At 57.6% G+C, this 20,266-nt stretch overlaps 1 protein-coding gene across 4 annotated transcripts in view; it reads right to left on the bottom strand.

Annotated features, from left to right (window-relative positions):
* The window catches only part of GNG7 (G protein subunit gamma 7), a 121,553-nt gene that overhangs the window by 8,897 nt on the left and 92,390 nt on the right, over positions 1 to 20,266 (bottom strand). Inside the window, exon 1 of one of the 4 annotated variants that reach the window (XM_008711219.2) lies at positions 11,679 to 11,705. The exons of 2 other annotated variants lie outside the window; for them this stretch is intronic. The gene's annotated coding sequence lies outside the window, so the exon portion shown is untranslated. Of the gene's footprint in view, positions 1 to 11,403; positions 11,426 to 11,678; positions 11,706 to 20,266 lie in introns of those variants that run through there. One more of the 4 variants, XM_008711220.2, reaches the window with a different exon arrangement.

Genomic DNA, 20,266 nt, shown 5'->3' with positions numbered 1-20,266 from the left:
AGCACGGGGGCTCGAACTCATGACCATGAGATCAAGAGTCACATGCTCTACCGACCGAGCCAGGCAGGTGCCCCAGATTTCAGATTTTCAAAACATTCTCTACTTATCAATTAAAAAAAAAAAAAAAGGACCGTGGATACACACAACACCTCGGGTGGTCTCCAGGCACTTACGTTGAGTGGAAAAAGCCAATCCCCAAAGGTCACGTGATGTGTGCTTCCATTTATAGCACATCTCTGAGATGAGAGAATTGTCGGATGGAGGAGAGATTCACGGTGCTGGGCAGGAGGGGGCTCCTCGTGGCACTGGAAACGTGGACTACCTTGAGGGGGGCAGTGGGTTCACGCCCCTGCACGTGTGATAACCTTGCACAGAATTACACACACACACACACACACACACACACACACACACACACACACAGGACCACAGCAACAGAATAAGGTCGGTGGACGGTATCCACGTCCACATTCCGCTTGTGATACTGACCATACTTCCACGAAATGCTACCGTTGGGTAAAACAGAGTGAAGGATACGTGGACTTTCTCTGATTTGTTATAACTGCATGTGTGTCTAAAATGACCTCCATAAAAGTCCCAGAAACAAGATCCTTCCACACCGCCTGGCTCCTCGTCCCTTCCGGCAGACGTCCAGCCCCCTTTTGGGTCAGAAAGGCCTGAGTGTGTCTGTTCTGGGAGCACAGAGCCCACGTGTGGGTTTCCAAGGGCTCTGATTCAGCAGAGAGCTTCAAAGCAGCCACAAAACGTCCAACCCAGGGAAAGCTGCCCCTGGCTGGGCTTACAAATACCTAAATTACTCAGTGCTAAATATAGACGCGAATGGAGAACAAACGGGCCGGCCCCATGGTGTGTTTTCCTTGGAAGGCCAGGGACTGCTGTTGGGCACCCACACTCAGAAGTGTCTGCCGGGATCCTAGGACCCCCATGCCCCTGTGGCCGCCCCCAACTGTGGCCTCCCTCCCAAGCACGAAGCCCCGAAATGTGGCTGGCTTCCCGTTCCAGGCACAATGGCCCGAAAGGCTCCCTCTGGGCTGGGTTATCTCCCCGGCCGCAGGGGACGGCCAGGGATGGCTGCTCTGGGGGGTGTGCATGCCCGTGAGTGTGTGTGTGCTTACTGCATGTGCATGAAGATGTGTGAGTGTGTACGTACGTGTGTGAACACGTGTGTGCAGTGCCTGTCTGCGCGTAGACATACGTGTGCACGCAAGCACACATGTATGTGGCTGTGCATGTGCACTGCACCTGTATATGCGTGCACGGGCTTGTGAACGTACATGCGTGTGTGTGAGTGTGCGCTGCGGGGACCAGACAGCGGTTGCGTCACCACAGTGCACGCGGCAGACTCAGGCCTCATCCTGGCTGGTGTCCTAGCCGGTCACTGACTCACGGCCCAGCCGCGGCCCCGGGGTGAGGCCAACTGCAGCACCACGGCAGTGGCCCTGACTCAGCCCAGGGAACATTCCTCACCGATGGCTGCTCAGGAGGAGCACGTGATGGCGCCGGTGCCCGGCCTGGCCGGACCTGCCTGGGCCCAGCAGAGCCTCACCGGCCCCAGGAGCCCGGCACAGCCTTGGCAAGCCGGGGGACAGGAGGGAGCGGGGTGGGGCTGTCTGTCCCTGCACACAAATCTCGCATGGGAACATGTGAAAGGCAAGGACAGCAGAGGTCCCCGCCCGGGGGTGCATTGTGAGGCTGCGGTAATCATAAACGGGAGGCAGTCACCCCCAGATGGAACGGGTCTGCCCTTACCCACGAGGCTCCGGAGCACAGAGGGTCAAGCAAACCATGGGGAGGGGCAGCGTTTCTTCCCTGGTGGGCTGTGGACACGGCAACACGGGGAAACAGAATGGGGTCTCTCCGGCTCGGCACTGCCGACAACGGGGCCGGCTCATTCTCTGGGGGATGCTGTGGGGACTGGGCGGCGCCCCTGACCCCACCCCTCCATGCCAGGAGCTCCCCCAGTGTGACACAGATGTCCCCAGACACCGCGCAGTGTCTCTGGAAGGGCAGGATCACCCCCAGGTGAGACCCCCTGGATCAGGGGGTTCCACTGACCCCCAGGAGACTGAGTTCAGTAACCATCGGACTCCCTAGGTCCCAGGATGCCGCACACACTTCACCACACACACGGAGTTGGGGTGACTCACAGACACTGGGGTTGCCCTGGTTTGTACCCTCTACCGCTGGGGGTTTACTCTGGCGTCCAGCGTGCGCAGGGGCAGACTCAATATTTTTTCCAAATAATTAATGCCGGGTTTGTTCCCCTGGGTCCTGCTGACATTCAGGGCAGGTCACTCTCTGGGGGGGCATCCTGGGCACTGGGGGGGCGGGTCAGCAGCATCCCCGGCCCCCACCCACTCGATGCCAGGAGCACCCCCAGTCGTGACGGCTGCAGATGTCCCCGGGGGGCAGAGCTGCCCCTGGGTGAGAGTCACTGGATTAGATCAGACCTTTTTTTCACACCCAAAGAGATTCCATATAAAGAGCCATAGAATAAGGAAGGAAAGATACACAAATCAGTAAAACTGTACAGGACACTTATTCTCAATCATGGAGAAATTACGTTCCAGCAACCGAAGCAACAGAACGAACGGAGAAGACGAGCAGCTCTGATCTTCTGGAATCGCGTAGAACTTCACGACAAACGCTAATTAAACTAGAAACCAAGACCACTGACCCGGGAAAGGCCACGGCAGCACAGAAGCTGACGGACGACCCCTTTACCACGTTAGTAACACTCCGGCCGGGCCCCACTGAGATGCCTCACAGGACTCACTGAAAAAATTCAAGTAACAAGTAACTTAACTGGTAAAAACCAAAGTGGACAGAACGGCCTGGCGAGCATCGGAGGGCAGTAAGTGGAAAGACAGCACCGCGAGCTGCCCCCTTACTTACCCGCCATGCCAGGAAGGCCGGGGAAGAGCGCCACCTGACACACTCATTCCACACTCCCTGGTCCTGTAACCTCATCTCAGCCTCACAAACCGACACCAAGGACTCCAAGGATGGCCCCTCAAATTGGGGGGAAATTTAATAAATTTTAATGTATTAAAATTAAATTAAAGAAATAAAAACTGTATACAGAGAGGTGTTTACAGCTGCGTCATTTATACTAGCGGAAGCCCGGGACGAAACCACAGGTCTCGCTCTGCAATGGGGGAACGGCAAATTCAACGGGACATTTCCCAGGCGGAACATTGCGTGGCCGTTACGAATGGTGCATAAAAAGGCGGAGCTGCAAGGGGGTGCGTGTGAGAAGAGGGAACGGCAAACGCCAACATTCGAACGTTCGGTCATCTGCCACCGCGTCACAATGTACCTGGATAAAGGCAGACAGGGAACCTCAAAGTGACAATTTGAAGTAGGTCTACGCCCAACGTGGGGCTCGAACTCCTGACCCTGAGATCAAGAGTCACACGCTCCGGGCGCCTGGGTAGCGCAGTCGTTAAAGCGTCTGCCTTCGGCTCAGGGCGTGATCCCGGCGTACCAGGATCGAGTCCCACATCGGGCTCCTCTGCTAGGAGCCTGCTTCTTCCTCTCCCACTCCCCCTGCTGTGTTCCCTCTCTCGCTGGCTGTCTCTCTGTCACATAAATAAATAAAATCTTAAAAAAAAAAAAAAAAAAAAGAGTCACACGCTCCACCCACCGAGCCAGCCAGGTGCCCCTCGAAGTGACAATTTTGTTAGGGATTGTTTCTATTACTTCCTTCAGTGACACGTTTCCCATAATTTGCAGACAGTGAAATCTGTCCCTTTGGGCTCACAGTCGATGAGGTTTTGCAAACACATCCCGTCACGCAGCCGATGCCACCATCCAAGTCTAGACTCTGCCACCCTGAGACGCGCCCCGTGGTGTTGGTTTTGTCGCCAGCCCCTGCAGCTCTGATGTGGGAAGTCTGCACGCAGAGTCACGCCGTGTGGGGTCTGGCTCTGTGCCCTCGGCACGTGTCCTGGCGGGTCGCTGTGTGTGGGGCCCACGCATGCAGCTCCTTTTCAGGGCTGTGTAGTGTTCCACCGGAGACACAGTGGGGTTTGTGGGCCCATCACCCACTGGGCGACATTGGGGTCGCTGGGGATTGTGAAGAGTGCCTCGACATGTGCTCACCCACAGGGTCTGTGGGAGCCCACATGCCCCGTGCTCCTGGGTGAACCCCAGGTGTTGGATTTCTAGCCGCTCGGACAGGTGTATATTTAACTTTACAAGTTAAACATTTTCCAAGCAGTTTTCAAAGCCACTGCACTGGTTTGTCCTTTGAAATAATCACAGACAGGGAGTTGCAAAAACAGCACAGGGAGTCCTGTGTGCCCTTCCCCTCCCAACGCTGACGTCCTATGTGACTGTGGGACATCAAGCCAAGACACTGATGGTGGCCAGCGCCGTGCTCGCGTGTCACCAGCCCTCTCGGGACTCGTTTCTGTGCAGAATAGATTCTTGTCACCACCCACCTGCCTGCAGGCGTCCCCACACTGCCGCGAGCCCCACAGGGCAGACGAGGTTTGGAATAAAGGGGTGCCGAATGGACGGATGGGCAGATGCAGGTGAAAAAGTGTGACCCAAATTGGCGGCAGCATCGGCCGAGAAGTCTGGGCTCCGGTCTGCAGAGCTACGAGGCGGCTGAACCCTCTGTTTGTCAAGTTCTAAACGTGCTCGGTCAACAGTGGGGAGTCCAGGGTCTCTTCCCGCTCCACGCCATGGACACTGGGGCCAGATGGTTCTCTGTGGTCTTTCCCCCACCCCACCCCCTCAGTGCCAGGAGCACCCCCGTCGTGACAACCGCAGACATCCCCAGACATGTTGCCCCATGTTCCATGGGGGCAGAATCTAAGTCCTTTAGGGAAGTCCTTCATCAGAAGAAACTGCAGCTAAGAGAGGCTCATTTGGGCAAAATGTAAAGCTTTTTTGGAACTGAAATGGTGCCGAACAAAAATAGAAGCTTGTTTCAGAAGGGGGTTTAGTTTTCTTAGCATCCAATGACCCTCTGTGACTAGAAGTCACACAGGGCAAGCTGCCCTTTGAACTCAACCAACCACACTTTGGAAGTGGGCAAGGCTGCAGGTGCTGGAGAGGAGAGAAGTGGAAGGGGAGCAGAGTAGAAGGCGGCCAGACCTAAATTCTGCACACATCAAAGCTGTGTGGCTTGGGGGAAGTTACCTCCCCTCTCTGAGCTCCAGCCAACTCTGCAGTGCTCAGAGTGACGCTCCCTCCCTGGGCAAGCCTCCAGGTCCCCAAGTTCCAGTGCCATGGAACAGGGGTGCCGAGAGGCCAGCAGCCACGGAAGAGGCCCTCTTTGAGGCACCTGTGGCAACTGCTCACTAGAAACACAGCTGCTGGCGAGATGGAACCAGACAGGGTGCCCTGCACATCCTGTGCCCCGCGAAGGTGGAAGGGCCGGTTTGCTGGGAGCTATTGAGAAATCTCGCCCCCCACGGAGCTGCTGCACCGCTGTGGCCACTCCCTCAGCTGCCCAGGGGCCCGTGGGACAGGTGTCACAAGCCCACCTGGCTCGGGGGGAGGTGGGGGGAGCTGGGCAGGGTGAAATTGATCAGATTAAAAATAGGAGTGGATGGCATTAGTGGGAGAGCCAGAAATTGAGAGCCCTGAAATGATATCTTTTCTGTTGTACTTCCCCGTCGCTTCTGGGCCACGCAGCAAAGGTGAGGCTGGACCCTTTCAGGCTCTGCTGTGAGCCCCAAGTCCACGAGGCAGGCCATGGCCAGGCTGTGTCCAAGCCGTTCTGAGCATGATCAGAGGGGCTCTGGCCTCGGGGATCCTGAGCCACAAGGCCCTCCTGCTGAGCCCCCAGAGCTTTCAGGTCTCTGGGAGGAGTGGAGTGACTTCTGGGCACCTCATTCCAAGGGACAAAGGTAGCCACCAGCTTCTGAAGGCACAAGAGGCATGTCTGCAAGCCGGTTCACGGCCCAGCTCTGCCCTGGCCTGGGTCTTAGCTTCCTCCCCTGGAAAATAAGAGGGCTGTTCTAAAAGCTGAGAAGGGATCCCGGTTTGTTATCAGGTGGTTCTAAGAGCCAGACGATCCACGTTAATGGCCTATCTGCAGATTCTGGCTTACACCACAGTGGGCCAGCTAACGTGGACAGGCTCTCCTGATGAGGGGAACCAGAAAAGTTAGACAGAACACGGGCGCAACTGCTTGAGGGCACCGGAGGGTTATTAGTGAAGAATTTACAGCTAGGATCTGAGGGAGGACAGAAGCCCAGGAGTCTGGCTTTTGGGGTAACTTTTTCCCAGGATGGAAGGTTTGCTAAGAGGCTGAGTGGTGTTTCCATCAGCCTTGCAAGGCTGGTGAAACAGAGATTGAGATCCAGGGCCCTCCGAAGGGAGAGAGCTGGGCGGACTCCCCCTTGGTACAAACTGGGAGAACAAGACAGTGCAGTCCGAGCATAAGAAAAACTCAGATGTGGTGGTGTGGGAACACCACAGGCAGACACTCTATGTGTCTTTTCTTGAGCATTTGAATGAATGGCATTTTCTGACTAGGCTGCATTTTATTTTATTTTAAAAGATTTTTATTTCTTTATTCGAGGGACAGTGAGAGCAAGAGAGATCACAGAGGGAGAGGGAGAAGCAGACTCCCCGCTGAGCAGGGAGCCCGATGTGGGACTTGATCCCAGGACCCTGAGATCATGACCTGAGCTGAAGGCAGACACTTAACCATCGGAGCCACCCAGGCGCCCCTAGACTGTATTTTAGATGGACTTTAATTTTACTGTCACTTTCACCATAGGTGACATTACCTGAAAGAACTTATCCCAAATAAACGTGCAAAATTATATGGTCCCTGAATTTTTTACACACACAAGAGGATACGGGTAAACAGGATACGGCTAAACCCTTAACGCCACTGCAGCAGAGTGCCGAATAGACTCAGTCCCTAGTACCGGACCGAGGCGAACCTAGATTGTGGGCAGCCCTAAATGCTGGGCACAAGTAAACAGACACCCTCTCTGGTGGAAAACAACATCATCTTAGGGTTCAAATTATTTCCACAAACAAGTCTGCAAGCACAATGTCTAGCACACAACTAGCAATAACCAGGCACACAAGGAGATAAGACCCCACAGACAAGACCCAGCAGGAATAACGGGCAAGAGGAGCAGACTCACAGGGGTTCCCGACACCGGAGTTGACAGACATTTTAAAATAATTGTGTTAATTACATTCAAGGAGGTAAACAGGTGAGATTGGAATTTCAGCAGCACTAGACACTACAGAAGAGAGTGGGCACGTGCATAACGCTAACGTCCGAAGCATAGGAACTCAGTGGAGGGAATAGTATCATTGAAGACAACGAAGGGGAAAGTTGGCGAGCTGGAGGACAGTTCAGGGGAAAATATCCAGAACGAAGCTATGGAGACGCAGAGAGGAAGGAAAGACGGAGGAGAAGGTGAAAGAGAGGAAGCGGTAAGGCGTAACACACACGTGACCGGAGCCCTGGAAGGAGAAGGGGGAGGATGAAGCAGGAGCGATCTCTGAAGTGATAACAACAGACAGTTTCCCCAAACTGAGTATTAAACAAAATACTACGTTCAGCCACAGATTCCAGAGGTCCTAGAACCTCGGGCAAGATACACAATGTAGACACTGACAGAGAACTAGCCAGTAAGCCCATGAAAAGGTGCTCCCCGACGACTCGCCAGGGAAATACGAATGGAAACTAATGGGAGGCTGCTTCATGAGCACTATAGGGGCGAAAATGGTAAAGACTGGGAAGCGGAAATGCTGGAAGTTTCACACATTTCTGATGGGAGTGTAAAACAGTACAACCGCTCTGGAAAATGGGTTGGCGGTTTCTTAAAAGGCTAAACACGCGCCTAACCTATGACCCAGCAATTCTGCTCTGAGGGACCTACCCAAGATAAACAAAGACAGACCTCCGTGAAAGGACTTGTACGAGATGTTCACACGTCTTTACTTATAACAGCGAAAACTGGAAACAACCCAAATGCCCGCCCACAGGAGAACGTATAACCACACCATGCTAGTTCATGCCGGGAAATATGACGGCACAGTGACAAAACCCAGCCTACAGAGGACAGGAGCCACACGTGTGAATCTCAAAAATATTTTGTCCGGCAACAGAGCTCAGACACCAGAAACGTCTCACATCTTGCTGGAGGTGTTGGTGTTCACAGGTGCATGTGTGTCCAAACTCATCCAGCTGTGTATTTAAGACCTGTTCCTTTCACTATGAATCACACCTTAATAACATCGGTTAATTACGAAGCAAGCAGGCAAACATTAGCTGCTGGAGGGAAAAGGACCAACAACCAGGCGGACTCGGTGAAAACTCTAGACCTGGGGAAAACGAACTTCAAGATTTTAGGTGAAATACAGACATTTCCAGACACACAGGGAACAGCCAGCCTCTCCAGCAGACCCGGCTTGTTAAGGCAGAGCAAGAGGATATTGGCGAAACATGAGTCCCGCTGGAAGGGAGGAAATGCGTGAAGGAGTTGAAAAACCCGGGACAGAACTTGACAAAATAACCCGAGAGTTCTCATGGAAAACTCAACAGGGAGTGGAAGTCCCCAGAAAAGGCTTGGAGCACCCCAGTCACCAGCCGGCAACTCCCTGTTCACCTGCAACCAGTTTTTCAACCGCTGTTCTATGTGTCGGCCTTAAACATTTTAGGCTGCTCCTTTTTATTATGCCATTTTGGTTACAGCATTCCAGCGACTGCAGCCTTGGGTGCTAGAGACATCCTCTCTGGATCGTGTGACTTCACACACAGGGGAAACCAAGTCAGCCCCCGAAAGCTACACATGCACCTGCACCTGGTCCGGGGCCAGAGCGAGAGACCGAGGCAGGCCGTCTGCAGAGACTTCTTGGCCCGCTGGGGCCTCCCCACACTGCCTGCCACCTCAGGCAGCTCCCTGTGCCACCCCAGCAGGGATGCAACTCCCGTCTCCCCCTCCATCCCTCCTTCCGACAGCTGGTGCCTGACCCTCCCCTACGCAGAAACCGCAAGGGGGGCCCTGCTCCCTCACAGAATCAGGTGCAAAGTCCAAGCCTGTCACTCACTGTCCTCTGCCAGGAATTCTTCCCCCAGCATCTCCCCTGCTGTTGTGGCCTGAAGGTGTCTCCCCAAATTCATGGAGAGATCCTTAGTCCCAAGGTGACAGCCTCAGGAGGTGGGGCCCTAGAAGGGGCTAAAGAGACCTGAGTTCTCTTCTTCCGCCATCTGGCCGCACTCTGGGTGTGGGTGCTCCCCAGGTGATGCAGTGGCCATCTGGGCCTCCCCGTACGGGTTCCCACCATGTGTGCCCAGGGGATCAGTACTCCTGTCTGCCTGCCTCTCCCAAGGGCTGCCAGTTCCTTGGGCATGGAGTCCGTGTCTCTCTCCAAAACATCTTGTGCCGTGGCCCCCTGAATCACCTTTCGAGGAGAAATCTCACCATGTGACTTCTCTGCTTAAAACCATCCCCAAGTGAAATTTTAGAGAAACAGGAAGTGTCACACGTGGACTCACACGCCGCAGGGCCTTCTGTGTCTGGCTCCCTCCCTGAGCGTCGTGGGCTCGGGTCCATCCCCCGGGCAGTGCGTGTGGGCGCCTCGCTCCTGCTCGCGGCCGACTGACAGTCCATCATGTGTGCGGAGTAAGGTTTTTAAGCAAACGCGTTTTATAAAAAAAGGAAGAAAAAGGCAAGACCTCACCTTGCTGCTGTTGAAACCCAAGCCAGTGCTGTCTTCCTAATCAGAACTAAAACCAATCAACAGCTTGCCAGCTTTAGAGCCTGACACGGACTATTTGTGTTTCTGGCGTGCGGACAGGAACACGGAGCGCTAGTCTGCGTGTGGTGCTGGGTGATGGCGTGCAGACGGAGGGCTGCATGTCCCCCGGCTCTCTGAGCCCCAGCCTTCTCATCTGTAAAACACGGGCTGGGGAGGGATCTGATTTGTTATATAGGTAACGTAAAGATGGGGGGCCCTGGGGGCAATCAGTTAAGCACCTGCCTCTCAGTTTCAGCTCAGGTCATGATTTCAGGGCCATGAGATGGAGCCCCATGGGCTCCGTGCTCAGAGGGGAGTCTGCTTGGGAGTCTCGCTCTCCCTCCACCCCTACACCTTGTTAAAATAAGTAAATAAATCTTAAAAAAAAAAAAAAAAGATGGTGCAGTGGCTTCGTCCTGTATAAGCCACGCACACGGGAAGCTCAGTCTGATGGCTTCACGCACGCCTGTGAAACCATCGCCTTCCCAAGAGCAGGGACGTATCCCTCATCTCCAAAGGCCTGGAGTTCCCAGCTTCTCCTGCTGCTCAGAGGCTGAGCGCCTTCTGTTCGTTCTGACCTCACCTTGGGGAGGAGGCCTCCTCAGAGGCCTGGAGACAGGTGGAGGTTTGTCCAAACTCACCCCGCCGGCAACTTGCAGAAATGCCAGTAACGAGTACGAACAGTCCCTGTCATTCGTGAGACCATGATGTCGGGACCATGGAGGGACCACTGTGCCCACTTTCACCCGTTCGGAAGCTGAGGCTCAAAGATGTTTGTATGTTAATAACCTTCCTGAGATCACGTGGCTGGTGGAGGTTGGACCAGGGTTTGAATGTCATTGCCAAACCAGGACCAGTGGGGAGACGAGACCCAGGAGCCGCCTGGCCACGTCCCACCGCACTGCCCTGTCCCCCTTCGTGCCTGTTCCCCGTGGACCCAGAGGCAGCTTGGCGGTCAGGGCTGGCGTGGACTTTGTATCCTCCACAGCCCGTGTACTTGGCAGAGGGCGTAGGGAGTAGGAGCTACGGCGCTCCTGGGTCTGAGGGGCTGGGGTTCCAGGGTTCTCGACACCCACACCGGTCCCAGGAGCCTCAGGGCCACTTCTTCCTTTGGGGAAGAACTGGCCGCTGGGTGTGCTGCAGAACACTGCAGACGTCGGGGGCCTGGGCGTGGGGGCTCCGAGGGAACCCCGAGGGAGCGTTAATGACAGAATGTCTTAGCTTTGTGCTTCCTGTCCAGCAGTGTGTGGGCGAATCCGGGACAAGTCCCGGGAACGTCTTCCCACGGGCAGCAGCACACTTCCCCGCCAGCTTCCCACAGCGCTGCCCGTGTGAGTTTGAGAAACGCTGTGTTCCCCGGAAGGCGTGTGGCCTCGACACCCGTGGAGGACCCCTGGGAGGGCTTCCCAGGATCGTATTTCTGTGTCCTCGGCCCTCCGGCCGCGGGCTGGGTGTGCTGCAGCTTCCGTCTCGGTGAGTTAGACGGAGTAACGGGCGCTCAGGCTGCAGCTTGGGCCCAGACGTAGCCGCTCTGAGAGGTCATTCAGACCCTGCATCGCGCCACAGTGCTCAGCGTGACTGCGTCGGGACCGCCCACAGGGGACGCGCGCCAAGCAGGGACCCGAGAGCCCCCTGGGGGTGTGCAGGCCGAACCTCCGTGTGGTGGCGCGCAAGGCCAGGTGCAGACGGGGCCCTGCGGGGGTCCCGGGCTCCGATCCTCCCCTTGGAGCTGATGCGGCCCTCTGTTCAGCCCCGGGCGCCGACTCCACCCTCCGAGGTGGTTCCCAGCTGCACAGGAAGCAGTGACAGCCAGACAAAAATGCCCGAGATCCCTCGGAATTCCACACATAGCTCTCATAGCTGGGGGGAGCGCCACTCCCGCCCTGCTCCCGGAGCCCGCACCCCAGCGGCCTGGGCCGGCTCCTTACCAGAATGGATGCCAGTGCAGGCTTCCGAAAGTTGGCGGGCTGGGATGCGTAGCAGGAAAAGAATGTGAAAAATGTGCCTGGTGGGGCAGCGGCCAGGAGGGAAGGGCCTTCGAGGAGCTGCTCTCGGAGCTCTCGGGGCTCTCGGTTCTGGTGGTCTGAAGGCGGTGTGGCCCAGAGCAGCTGAGGACCACCCCCAGCAGCACCCCCCCCCCACCTTGGTCACGGATGAGGTCTGGGCTGCAGGGAACTGTGTTTCTGCACCCAGGGGGCTCGGGCTTCTGAGAGCCGCCTGCAGGCCCACATGGGGCACATGGAGCTGGCCGGCCAGTGGGAAGCAGCTGGGGGGTCTCGTGTGGGCAATTCCAGGTGCTGAAGTTTTCCTGATAGCCCTGGGGCCCCTCAGGGAGGCCCGCTTGCATCTCTTCTGCAAGGCGCAAATTCGCCGGACCCAGGGTTGCAGAGGACGGCCCAGGCGAACTCCCACGCTGGGGAAACAAGGCCGGGCGCTGACGGCACCGGAGACGAGTGAGCGGGGTTCAGGAGTCAGTCCTCCTAAGAGCCCACCGCTCAACCACCCCGTGTCTCCCACACAGACACGTCTTCTGGAAGCAGCAGGAGCTGTCAGGCCTGGGAGAAGGGGGGTCAACAAGCCCCGACCTCAGACGGCACGTGCTCCACCCCGGCAGCTCCGGTCCCGGCAGCTCTAGGGCAGCCCTCCTCAGAGCCAGGGGGTGTGTGCTTGCTGGAGAGATGAAACAGGTGTGGGGGGCATCCCTCTGCGATGACCCCCAGCGACTGCTATGATCCCTTGGCCTTGAGTATGGGTGGGATTGGAGCATACGACCCAATCTTGCTCCAGGCAAAGGCCCTGCCATGTGGCAGCAGTGGCTTTAAGAAGGGGAGATGGCCCTTGGTGGGCCTGATTTAATCAGGTGGGCCCTTGAAAGGGAGGAGAAACTTTTTTTAATTTTTTTATTTTATTTTATTTTTTTTTAAAGATTTTCTTTATTTATTTGACAGAGAGAGAGAGTCAGCCAGTGAGAGAGGGAACACAAGCAGGGGGAGTGGGAGAGGAAGAAGCAGGCTCATAGCGGAGGAGCCTGATGTGGGGCTCGATCCCACAACGCCGGGATCACGCCCTGAGCCGAAGGCAGACGCCCAACCACTGTGCCACCCAGGTGCCCCGAAACTTTTTTTTAAAAAAGATTTTATGGGGCGCCTGGGTAGCACAGTCGTTAAGCGTCTGCCTTCAGCTCAGGGCGCGATTCCGGCGTTCCGGGATCGAGTCCCACATCGGGCTCCTCCGCTGGGAGCCTGCTTCTTCCTCTCCCACTCCCCTGCTGTGTTCCCTCTCTCGCTGGCTGTCTCTCTGTCAAATAAATAAATAAAATCTTAAAAAAAAAATAAAAAAGATTTTATGTATTTGTGAGAGAGAGAGAGAGCACATCAGGGGGAGCGGCAGGCAGAGGGAGAAGCAGGGGGCCCGACGTGGGGCTCGATCACAGGACCCTGGGATCATGACCTGAGCCGAAGGCAGACACTTCCCCGACTGAGCCACCCAGGTGTCCCAAGGAGGCGAAACTGTTTGAAGCTCAAAAGGGATTTGGTGCAGAGAGATCCCTGTTGCCGGCTCTGAAGATGGAGGGGGCTGGGGCAAGGAATGGGGGCGGCCACTAGGAGCTGGCGGCCAGCAAGGGAGTGGGGACCCTGGTCCTGTAGTTGCAAGGGACTGAATTCTGGAGCAATCTGAACAGGCACAGAAGAAATCAAGCTCTGACTTTGGCCTGGTGAGACCCCGAGGAGGGAAACCAGCCACACCATGCCCCACCTCCAGACCTGGGAGCCAGCTCATGGGTGCTGTGGTAAGCCACTAGGTTTGGGACAGTTTGTCACAAAGCTCGCCAAGAGGCCAGGTCGAGGCCGGAGCAGGGTCCCCGGACTGTCGGGCTGGCTTCGTCCTAGCACCCTCTGTGCAGGATGTGGGTCCCGCAGCCCGGGAGGGTCCCAGCTGGCATTCGCTCCTCATGGCTGAGCATGGGCACTACAGTTGGTGTGCTGAGTTCGTGACGCCTGCCTCCCTCCTCCTGCACCGCCCAGAGATGCAGGCCCAGGGCTCGAGCCAGAGGCGTCCAGCAGCGCTCCGCTAGCGGCCACAGCCAGCCCTGCGGCTCTGGTCCACAGGCCATGAGTGTGCCTGCATTTCATCTCCGGACGGCAAGGCCTTGTGACGTCCAGTTGGGACAGCCCGGCGGCTTCTCTCCAGTCCCCTCATGGGGCTGCCGGGCTTGTGGGGCCGGGGCGGGGAAGTCAGAGCCCCTGGAAGGTGGGCTGGAAGGGGGCTGCACAGGCTGGGAGGGCAGGTGGCAGGCGGCACAGCGACCCCTTGTCTTCAGGGAGAACAGAAACAGCCTTCAGTTTGCTTTAAAACTTCCAGAACCAGCAGTTTTACAGTTCACAGAGCTTCTGAATCTCTCTCTCCTGGGGACAGACAGGGAGATCCCTGCCTGTGCCAACCTTTAAAGGGGAAGGAAAAAACCCAAACCCAAGAACACTAACGTGCAGGCAGATTCTAGGGGGGTGGGGGGGATGCTCGGAGGGGTACACAGCCCCCCACCCCGCCAGGGGGCGACTATTTCCTGGCACCCGAAGTGCAGAGAGACAGGATGCTGACAAGAAATCCTATACCAAAACAGAGGGGGACAGAAGAGGCGGAGAGGAGATTCTGAGGTGCCACGGAACAAGACACCCCCGCAAGGTCTGCAGACGACAGCGACACGTTTACCTTGATCAACACCCATGGTGTGCACGAGGCCTTGGCCCTGAACTCCTCTGGGGGAGCCTTTGCACGGTAGTGCCTGTCATGAGCCCCCCTAGAACAGGGACCCTCACCCAGGGATGTCGTGGGGCGATGTCCGGGGACGTCTGTGGTCCTCACAACAGGGGGTGCTCATGGCACCGAGGGGGTGGGGCCAGGGATGCTGCTGACCCCCCCCCGCCCCACAGTGCCTAGGACGCGCCCACAGAGAGTGACCTGCCCAGATTGTCAGCAGGGTCGGGGGCAGGCGGGAGAGACCCTGTCGCAGACTCTAGAGAAGCGGACACACGGCGAGGACAGCACAGTCTGGACATCAGCCGGGAAAATCAGAGGGAGGGGCAGGTGCCTCCATGGGTCCCCAGAAGCGGGGGTGGGGTCACCTCTGGTCTCTCCAGAGAGCCCTGGGAGCCTTGCTGGCATTTGAACTTCAATACCAGGCAGACGCAAAACCTCTTTGACCCCCCACCCTGGCCTCTGCCACCCACCTCTGAAGCCCCTCCGAGGCTCCAAGCACGGGTCCCCCCACCCCCTGCCTGCGGCTTCTTCAGGGTCACGGTCACCCTGGCCTGGTGTGGGGCGGGCCGGCCACATGAGGGCCTCCTCTGAGCCTTTGTGCATCCGTGACCTTTCGGTGGGTTTGGGGGAGGGGAGCTCCTTGGGATTTTGCCAGGTAGACGTTTCCCAAGAGAAGCCACGGACGCCTTGGAAAACAGCGTCTCGTGACTCTCCCTGTCAGCCCGGTCCTTTTGTGCACAGGCTAAATCGGTCCCCCGGGCAGCTATATTTAGAAAGCGCTGGGGACTCGGGAATGAATGAGGTGCCCACAAGCGAGGGAAAAACAGCGCTGCAGGGCGCTCGGGTGCTGCGGGGGCTGGGAGCGCGGAGCCCGAGAATGAGCCGGCTTGTGGGCGCGGGTGGTGACCAAGGGTGACGATGTGGCTGATGCGGGAGCAGAAGAGAAGGCTCCCTCTGTCACCAGGGGTATGACTGCAGTCATGTGAGGGTTTGCAAGCCCGGAATGGCTGGGCCTGGACGCTGAGCGCTCCTGCTCTTGGCTTCCGAGCACTGAGGAAATGCCGTCATCCTGGCCCCGTGAGGGGCAGGAAGGCCGGGGAGAGGGGGGAGGGGAGACCCAGCCTTCCCACCTTGGTCAGGCAGGTCCTTCCGTCCTGCGCCCGGACAAACTCCTATGTCCCCAACAAAGCCCTGGGAACGTCATCACCTCTGAGAAGGTGCACGGCCAGTCTGCACGAGACCCCTTCTTGGGGTGTCCACAGCTCCGTGGGCATCCCCGGGCCCTTACGCGTTCCCTGTGGCCACTGTCACAAAAGACCACCAGCTTGGTGGCTTAAAACCACACACATATATTCTCGAACACTTCTGGGGTCAGGAAATCTGACATGGGCCTCCCGGGGCTAAACCCAGGTGCGGGCAGGGCTGGTCCCCCCGGGGCCCCAGGGAGACCTGGCTCCTGCCTCTTCCCAGCCCACGACACCTCCTCCATCCTCACCGCCAGCAGCGTGGGGTCTGCCCGTCTCTGGGGCTCCCACCCTCTGCCTCCCTCTCATGAGGACCTCATGAGGACGCTGGGCCCCGGGAGCTCAGGGTCACCCCCACATCAGGGGTTGTGACTTGCTCCCACCGGCAAGGTGCCCTCTGCCATGGTAGGTATCATATTCACAGGTTCCAGGGACCAAGATGGGGGTTCCTGGGTACCTCAGCTCCTCTCTGCTCTGCAGAAGGGGCGGCCTGTCCAGGCACAGGCGGGTGAGGCTGGGCCTCAGACCTGGGCCATCAGGGGCAGCTCCTTGCTCTTGGCCGCTGGGCCGTTGGCCAACAGCCAGCTCCTGAAGGCTCCACACTGTGTCACAGAGCACCTGTGAAGTCCCCAGGGATGTCCCACCACCTCTGGTGTGGCTGGAAAGTCCGGGGATAAAGCAGACCCAGAGGACTCTTCCTAAGGGCTAGCTGTCACGAGGGGTATTTTCCACGTTAACAATGGAGAACAACACGAACAGCCAAGAGCGGGACTCACTGAACAGTTTCAGACTTTCCTGGTGTGGGGGATGCAGAGTCTGCAAGGGGGTCTAGCTGGGGGACTCTGTCTATGGTCCCCACAAGTTGGGGGATCCTGGCATGGAGGGGTGGGGCCCAGGATACTGCTCAGCCCCCACAGTGCCCGGGATGCCCCGCAGGGAGGGCCCCAGCCCAGGGTCCATGGTGCCGGCGAGGAGACCCTGGTCGAGGGATATCCAATCCCACGAGGCAGCACTCCCATGAAATCTGTGTGCTGTGTTGGTCCCACTGGGGTCAAAGGACATGCCCAGCTCCCAGCATGCGCTCCAGGCACACACCATGAATCCTCAGTGTCCAGGCGGGTCAGCACTCCTGAGGGGCCCCGGATGCCCACATGATGCAGACAGGAGGGTCTGGGGTGCCCGTCTGCTCTGCAGCAAAGCGTCAGGATGTCTGCATGGAACCCCCACTCGAGTGCCAACCCACGTGGCTCTGGGTGCACGTGTGACCCCAAACAGAGTAAAGGGACAGAGAAGCAAGAGGTCCAGCCCGGGATGCCAGTTCCAGCCAGTGCGGGGGGGCAGGGGGGTTTGCCAGGCCTCAGCTGCCAGGCTGCTGGGCCACACGCTCATCGGGGGGCGTGGACAGGGAGCAAAGGAGTCGTATCAGCCACGTGGTGCTAAGACTGGGGCTTTGCTGTCTCTTACGAAACCTTCCAGGGAGGGACAACCACAGCAGCCTTGGGCCCCAGCGGCTGGAGGAGGGATCTCAGTGCCTGGGTGACCACGGGTGGCCACGGCTGGCCGTGCGGTGCAAGTGCCAGTGCTGGGTTTGTGGGAAACCTCTTCTGGGAGTGAGTTAATCTCCACTCCCAGTGGCCTCTGCCCCAAGATGAGGTTTCGATGACCCGCGCGGAATTTCTAACAATGAGATCGAGTGTCTGGTTCTGCTCACGCTGACATCCCCTTTCTCAACCGTCCAAATTCCATTACGCCTTTTCTTGTTACTGCAGGAAGACAGCCAAGCCCGGGGCTGCCCGGGGAGTGCCGAGTCTCCTGTGACTCTGGCTGGAAGGGGATCCCTGGCTGCTGGGGGCTCTCAGAGTCTCCACAGGACCCAGGACGGATGGTGCACAGGAAGGGGAGAACGCGCAGAACGCACGAGCGTGATCCTGCGGGGTCGGCACGGGACTTCCGCAGAGCAGGCAGTGTGTTCTCCAGCGGGGCCCCTGCACTTCTGTCCCCACCCGTGCGATCTTCCTTGCTGGCGTGGCCGAGCATGGCTGTGTTTAGGATGCCCATGTGCCGAGGAGCGGTGGGTGAGCCCCAGGAGCCGCCAGCAGCCCGGTGCACAGGCCCGCAGCTGGGGGGAGAGGAGCTCTGCCAGCACCCCGAGGGAGCTCAGGCGCAGGGTGTCGCCCCGTCTCCAGTGAGGCTGCGGGCTGGCTGACACCTGGACGGTGGCCCTGTGGGACCCTGAGCAGAGGACCCAGTCAGGCTGCGCCCAGATTCTTGACTCCCAGAGACTGTGGGAGAACACACGGTGGAGTTTGGGGACATTTGTTACACAGCATCACGAACTAATACAGCAGAGGAACGTGACCAGAGATACTAGAGATAAAACCCGGCCTGGAGGAGGTGGGGGGGCAGCCTGATGTGGCCACCAGCATGGCCCCCCACTTCACCCTACGATGTCACGCCAACTGGGCCTTCTGCTCCTAAAATGAATCTGTCTGACTGTAAAAATAATCTATACAGAATACAAAAATGATACAAAATAACAATAACGTCGCCCTGGCGATCCCAAAATCCCTGATGAAAATCACCACTCTAGGAAGAAACAGCTGTGTGTCCTGTCCGGGGGAGCAAGCCCACGGCCACGCAGCTGGCGAGGGACAGAGACAGGAGGGGGCCCTGGTGTGTTCGAGAAGGAACCGCACCAGCGAATATGGAGATTCACTGATCAATCAATTCCAGGCCGAAGAGCCATCTAAAACGAATCACTCGTCACCAGCCTGGCTCTTTGCCGCGTTTTAGAACAAAGTGCCCGGAACGCCAGCAGACGTTCTGCGACTACTGGAGGCGCCCAACGGTCCAGGACTCCCTGCCTCACCAGACAGCTCGCCGGCCCTGCTGCACACGTGCCGGGGGTCCCACCTGCACCCACACGGGTCCCACGCCCGCACCGGGAGGGACACGGTGTCTCTCAGGCCCACCACGCCGAGGCAGAGACCAGGTGGGAGCCGGATCCCGGTCTGTGGCTGGGAGCTCACGCCTGCTGTTTCAGGCATCTGGGAAGGCCTGTCCCCCGTGCCCTCGGCAGAGGCACGAGATGTCGGAGCGCAAGAAAGCCCTGACCGCGACTCTAGCACCGCGACGCCCTCCGCGGCATGCTGGGTCTTCCTCCTCTCTTCCCTACACCCCTTCTTTTTAGCAGCTTTAGAGATGTCAACCCAGAAACCACACCATTCGCCATTTAAAATATACAATTCAACATTTTTTGGTATATTACATTGTCAATTTTTGAAGTGCATACGTACGGTTAAATGTATACATAATAGAAGACTTGTTGTTTTAACCAATTTTTTAATTAAGGAGGCTCCAAGCCCAATACGGGGCTCAACCTCATGACCCTGAGATCAGATCAAAAGTTGCAGGATCTACTGACTGAGCCGGCCAGGTGCCCTTGTTTTAACCATTTTTGAGTGTGCAGTTCAGTGGCATTAAATAGATTCACGCTGTTGTGCAACCACCATACTCTAGTTCCAGAACATTCCATCTCCCCAAAATGAAACTCACACCCATCAGTGGTCCCCTCCCCCAGCCCCCAGCCCCACGAGCCCCCTTCCCGTCCGTGGAGGAGCCTGTTCCGGACGTGTCACACACGTGGACTCATACGCCGTGGGGCCGTCTGTGTCTGGTTCCCTCCCTGAGCATCGTGGGCTCGGGGTCCGTCCCCGTGGCAGCGTGTGTGGGCGCCTCGCTCCTGCTCATGGCCGAGGGACGTGCCGTCTTTTGTTCATCTGTTCATCGGCTGATGGCACTTGGGTTGTCTGCACCTTCCGGATGCCGTGACCACGTGGCACGAGCGTCCAGCTGCCCCCTCGACTCTCCTCACCAAGTCCCCAGCGCCAGTCCCATCCTGCCCCTCCCAGGGGCCACGGCGATGGCTCCAGGGGCCATGAGCCTGGGTGACCAAGGGCTGGTGAACTTTCCACGTCTGCTTGGCTGGGACACTGGATGCCCAGGTGTGTGGTCAAGCGTTATTCTGGATGTTTCCGTGTAGCTGTTTCTGGATGAGGCTGACGTCTAAACCAGGGGGCTTTGTGAAGACAGGAGGAAGATCTCGGGTCCATGACCTGACTTCACACTTGGAGGAACGAGAACGGGAAACACAAGAGAAACCGGAGCTGGCAGGAGGAAGGAAGTGACAAATACAGAGTGGAGATAAACGAAACAGAGACTAGAAACACCGCGCAAGCATCCACGAGATCCAAAGTTGGTTCTCTGAAGAGATGGACCGCGCTGGCGGCCCATCCGCCGGACTGATCTGGAACAGCAGAGAGGAGACGCACATTGCTGGAGGGGGCACGAAGGCGACGTCACCACCTGCTGTCTGGAGCTGGAAGGGGCTCAGGGTGGCGGCGGAGGGGTTTCACTGAGAACGACCAACGCCAGCACAGGCAGCAGCCGAGCCGGCTGGACGCGCTTCACACACACACACACACACACACACACACACACACACACACACACAC

This window comes from Ursus maritimus, unplaced genomic scaffold (genome assembly GCF_017311325.1).
Source record: "Ursus maritimus isolate PB19 unplaced genomic scaffold, ASM1731132v1 scaffold_14, whole genome shotgun sequence".
Lineage (NCBI taxonomy): Eukaryota > Metazoa > Chordata > Mammalia > Carnivora > Ursidae > Ursus > Ursus maritimus.
Note: the sequence above shows the minus strand (reverse complement) of the source record. Positions and strands in the feature narration are given on the sequence as shown.